The 5,588-nt window shown below is 46.2% G+C and overlaps 1 pseudogene across 1 annotated transcript; it reads right to left on the bottom strand.

Moving 5' to 3' along the window:
• Positions 1-4,249: 4,249 nt before the first annotated feature.
• LOC311185607 (ubiquitin-conjugating enzyme E2 D3-like) lies at positions 4,250-4,684 on the bottom strand (annotated as a pseudogene). Its single transcript has one exon. The product of its transcript is annotated as a ubiquitin-conjugating enzyme E2 D3-like (transcript).
• Between the last annotated feature and the right edge of the window lie 904 nt (positions 4,685-5,588).

Below are 5,588 nucleotides of genomic sequence, written 5' to 3'. Positions count from 1 at the left end.
CATCATGGGGACACCAGTGGAAGCCCAAAGAGAAGCCGAGGAAGCCGAAAGCAGAAGCTAAAAGAGAAGCTAAGAAGCAGGAGAACGAACAGAAGCCAAGAGAGAAGCAGAGAAGGCCGGAGAGCCCAGATAGAGTGAAGACTTGCTGGGGGCTGGGAGGCCTGCCAGCCTCCCGGCCCCCCAGCACCCCTGCCTGCCGTGTACCTGGTAATCCCAATAAAAGACCTGCAAAAAACCACTGAGGACTCTGACTCCTCCTTTACCCTGTCTGCTGGATTAGATAACCTGCTCAGTGGTCAGTCCTGCCCTTACAGACCCTTAATCTAATTCTGTCTGAGAAAGCAAACACATGGCCAGAAGCTCTTGCCTTGAGACTATAACCAGGGTCTGTCATTGTAGGTTATGGAATAAAATAAAACTATTTTTTATTATGCTTTTTCCTTTTTCTAGTTAATCATAACCATTTCCCATGACATTATATGAGTATTCTATAAAACTATGATATTTAGTGACTGTGGAAATAGCCTATCAAATTGATATACTTCTGTTTATTTAACAGGCTTCCTGGTACTGGACCTGGTGTTCCAGTGCTACTAGTACCTGGCTATGATCCAACTCAGTGTGGTGCATTTCTTTGTATCTATGTATGTGCTGCATCTCCGAGTTTTTTCTTAGGGGGCAATTTCTCAAACTGGAACCATTGTGTCCAATGACTTTCTTCTTTTATCATTCTTTGTGTGATTTTGACTCTTCACTGCCTGCAGATTCCCAGAAGTGGGCCTGCAACTGTGCCAGGCTTTAAAGGCAGCGTTCCTCCCTCCGTCTTTGTTTCCCCAAATCTCTGTGGATCTTCTTCTTGTGATTAAATTTCTATTGTGAGCAGAGGAGAAAACACGATCCTTCATGGATTTCTGGGTCTTCTTTATTTCTCTAGCATACAGGCTATTTCAACGATGTTTGGCTTTCCAGGTTCTGGGGATCCTGGCCCTGGAGACTAATCACGTGACTCCCAGCATGTGGGCAAATGTGTTGCTGGGTTCCTCCCAGGAGACAGGAGCATATGCTTTGCCTCCACCAACTCCCACCCTTGGTCCAGGCATTGATGGCTCCTCTTCTCTCCCTTTGTGTAAGTGGATGGTGAGCTTGGTATCTCTGCGGGCTTGAATAATGAATCCATGGGCTTTCGATGGAAACTCCAATGGGGCAAAGACAGTGGTGGGTGGAAGGGGCGAGGAGAACTCTGCTGAAGTGAATTTGCTGCAAGGCCCTATCCCCTATTCTCCTTTGTCCTCAATATTGCAAGGATTGAGTTATCTGTTCCTCTTCTCTCTGGCCCACCTGTTGCTTCAGACAGGTATCCTTGACATCACTTCACCCTGGTCTGAGGTGAGGAGAAACAGAAGGGTGCAGGCTTGTTCTCTTCTCCCTCCCTGTGGAGGAGACAGAACCTGCTCACTGCTGATTTTTTTTTCTGTCAGGTCTGGTACCTTGAACACAAACAGGAAACAGACAAGGCGAGAAAAGCCTTCCTCCTCAACCCCATTAACTTCTCTTTTTCATGCAGCCCCCCTAGACAAGGAGAAAAGTGAACTGAGGAACAGCAGTAGGTTCTGGAGACAGGCAGGCCTGGAGTTGCAGACAGGGCTGGTTAGGGGACGACCAGACTCCACAGCCATGGAGTGGATGGGCTTGTGGGAGTGACGGACTAAGTGAGAAGACAGGCTAGGCCAGCCTGTGGGAGGCTCTGCCACGCAGCAGAAGAGGGGCTTGGGCTAGTCAGGATGATTATCCCTTCCAGGGCTTTTCCCCGCTTCTCTTCCCCTTCGCTGCTAGTCCTGTCCCCTAGTAGGTGTGGGCTGGAGGGGCAGGGCTCCCCGAGGGTTCATGGTTCCCAGCAGAAAGGGAAGGCCTGGCTAGAGCAGGGAGGAGGGACATTAACCCTCTGTGAGGGAAAATTCCTTCTAGAACCCATCAGGGGAGGTGGTGGAGTTCTTGATGATTAGTATTGTTATGACACCGGTGGGGGAAGGCACTGCCCGTGGACTGATCCTCTTCTCCTTGCGATTAAGTTATTCTCAACAGCAGATTAGAAAACAAGCTATTACCCAGATTTCTGGGTTTTCTTTATTTTAAAGAGTACATGCTATTTCAAGGAAGTGGATACCTTGGTGGAAAGAAATTTCACTCACTGCCCAAAAATGTATCCATGGCACATTTGAACGAGAACTGAGAGGGGGTGGCAATGATGAAATAAAGACAGGAGGGCTACCGCTGGCACTTTCTGTGTCAGGCCATGTGCGAGAACTATAAATAAAAGTCTTCGGCTCTGTGCAGTGGTTGCTGTTGATACTTTGACAATGAGTGGGTCGAGGCTTGGCGAGGAAGGGGCTTGCTGGAGGCAGCTGGTAAGTGCAGAGAAACTCCGACCTTCGAAACACTACCAGTGAGACCCAGGCACAGTGTCCCACTGCTGCATTCTATCCAGCAGCTTCTCGCAGGTATGATAGGACACGGGCGTGCAAAATCAAGAGACACCAGTCTTACTTTCCCAAAGCTTGCAGTTCAGTGGTGTTTCCAGAAGACCTCATGTCTGTTTCTTCTTTGCATGAGCCCATTCCATCTGACATCAAAGCCCCTTCTGAGGATTTGAGAGCCTCACCATTGGTGTCTCTCAGAGGGAGATGGACACAGTTTACCATTTCTCTGTCTCAACTGTTGCACTGGTTGCCTAAAGCTGGGTCTCTGTCTTCTCCAAGGAGATTCTGAGTCCCTTACTACTAGGATCATTCCTTCTCCAAAGGGCAGGTGGAGACAAAGGCAAGAACCCTGGGGAACTGTGACCTACTGTGTGTCTTTCAGTGTGGACCTCAGTCTGGTTTTCCTGTTGAATTTACAGCTTTGATTTCAATCCATGGATGTCCACGCTTCTCCACAGGGTTAAGGTCCGTGTGGGCACCTTAGTACATTTTACCCTCCTACTTGCAATGTCAGCACCGACACCCCACTGCCTATGATTTTTGTTCTTGGACTATCAACCCAAAGAATTTCACAGCCACATTTTATTGCCCAACTATCTCTCTGTCTGTCTTTTTGATAGGTGGCCATATTATTCCACCTGTTTCCCAATTTCAAGCTTTCCTACAAGGATCATTTTGCAGAGGGACAGAGATGGATGCAGTTTACCATTTCCTGTCTCAACTGTCGCACTGGTCACCTTCTCATTGCCCCCATAAGGTAAACTGCATTATTTTCTTGCTCACTCCTCCACCTGCCACCACCCATGGCATTTCTAACTGCCTTTGAAGTTTTATCACGTACACTTTGGAATCGTCCTGTCTTTTTGTCTGTCCAATTCTGGATGCTGTCCTCTGTACTCCAATTTCATTTCACTCTGGAACCAAGTCATCTGATTCTTTTTTTTTTTTTCCATTGGTTTATGCAACTTTATTGAAGAAAAAAAATCAATTACTAGAAGAGCTGCTAGTTGATCACTCATCCATTGACAACTTGCATCATTTATTCAGTGCTATATTAAGCAGTGTATTGGAAGATAGATTAACTAATAGCTCCAAGCCTCCTAACAATTTAAATGAAAATTACAAAATGTTTGAGACCCTATTTTGGAATTCAAAGGGTGTTTGACTTCCAATTTCCATTCTCTGTAGAACAAGAACAGGTCATTCCTTTATTGACATGCATAAAATACATCACATTTTCTGTTCTGCTGATGCTATAAATTCAATACCAGTTCTCCAGCCACATCAGTTATGAGCATAAAGTATATTATGTAACCTCAAATCTCTAACAGTGGAAGGTTTAAACAAGAATGGATGCTGCTAGAACAATGCTCTTCCTCTGATGTGACCACTGAGCATCCACCATCTCCCCCACCTCAGATGGCTTCTTCAGCATATAAGAGCAGTGAGGAATGGTTTAGTCTCATAACCAAGTTAGAGTGAAGACAGTGGCCACATAATACACATGCTCCATTTTAAAAAAATTCTGAATCTTGGGCAACTGTTCTCTTGTAACAACTTTACAGTTTCTAAAAGTAGCTATTGTCTAAAGCTGGAAGACCTTAAGTCTTCTCAGATGAGCATGTGAATGAATGGAGGGAGGTAAACAAAAAATAAAATTAAAAAAGATGAGGTCTGACAGGGGAGGAGCCGGATAAGAAAATCAAAAAAAGGAACAGTAATTTAAAGTTTATTCCAGCTCTAATGCAGGTTATTCTGACTGTAAGGTAGCATCACATGGCATACTTCTGAGTCCATTCTCGAAATATTCTGTTGTACTTATCTCTGTCTGTCTTATAGATCCGTGCAATCTCTGGCACTAGGCGGTCATCTAGGTTTGGATCACATAGCTGTGAACAAATGGATCAAAGAACTTTAGAAATAGTTAAAGTAGGAGACCACTGTGATCTTAGAATATTGAGACAAATGCTGCCATTACTGTTAATATTTGGATGATAAATTCTTGTTGTAAATGCAACCTTAGATGGCTTGAAGGGGTAATCTGTAGGAAAATGAATTGTCAAAAAGAATACACTGCCTTGATATGGGCTGTCATTAGGTCCCATAATTGTGGCTTGCCAATGAAACATATCATCCCCCTTTGGACCTGCAGAACATTGTGCTGGAGGGTCACGGGCCGAATCACTAAGTTCCTTATTAATCCATTTCAGAGCCAGGGTCTGTGCTTCTCGTCCGGCTCCTCACTCTCGGCGTGTTCCCGAAGGTCCGGGCGCTCTTGATTCTCCGGGCACAGGCAGGGTCGTCTCTCCGTCTCGCACCGGCTCTGCCAGACACAGGTGCCTTCTTGCTACACCTACCGGAGGCAGGGCCTGAGGCGGGTCATGGTCTGGGGGACCATCTGATTCTTATATTTTCTATTTTGACGTAAAACATCTTTCTGCATTTTGTTCACTAAGCTTATACCCTGGCCCTGTGGCCAGAACTTTCAGACATGGTTCAAGAGCTGGGGCAGTCTCCCGGTGACTCACACGGCCGTTTGTGGCGGAGCTGTTAAGATGCAGGCGTGCTCCACATGCTGGGGCAGCCTCAGGACAGAGATGACCTTGTCATTGGTTTATGAATGAGTTCAAGTCTCTGCTTCAGAGCTGGGGGGAGATATGCTTTAGAAGAGCTGAGAGGAAGGGAGATTACTCAAGGCAGGGTGGATTCTACCCAGATGCAAGGGAAGGTCTCCGGGAATTCCCTTCCAGAGAGGTTCCCTGCCTGAGAGGTTTCCAGGAGACATCATCTCAGTACATTCTGTTTTAATAAAGAGCATTTAAGGAGATGGTATCTGGGGAGCATGTGCTGCTTACAGAACTGCTATAGGTAAAAAGAATTCTTTCTGCTCATGGTAAATCCGCAATTGCTTGGCCAATGTGGATTTATTACCATTAAATCTTCCCTGCTAGTGGTAAGAGGCTTAAGAGGAGTAGGAACAATCCGCCTCTATAATGGCTGGGGAGAGCAGAACCAGCGGCCTCTGCCGCAGGCACGTCCCAGATCTTTCGTCCATGATCACCAGTCCGCTGTGGTGGTGCCCAAGCGTCACCTATGTTTGTCCAGGGTTAT

The sequence above is a fragment of the Talpa europaea genome, assembly GCF_964194135.1.
Source record: "Talpa europaea genome assembly, chromosome: 15".
In the NCBI taxonomy this organism is placed as follows: domain Eukaryota; kingdom Metazoa; phylum Chordata; class Mammalia; order Eulipotyphla; family Talpidae; genus Talpa; species Talpa europaea.
Note: the sequence above shows the minus strand (reverse complement) of the source record. Positions and strands in the feature narration are given on the sequence as shown.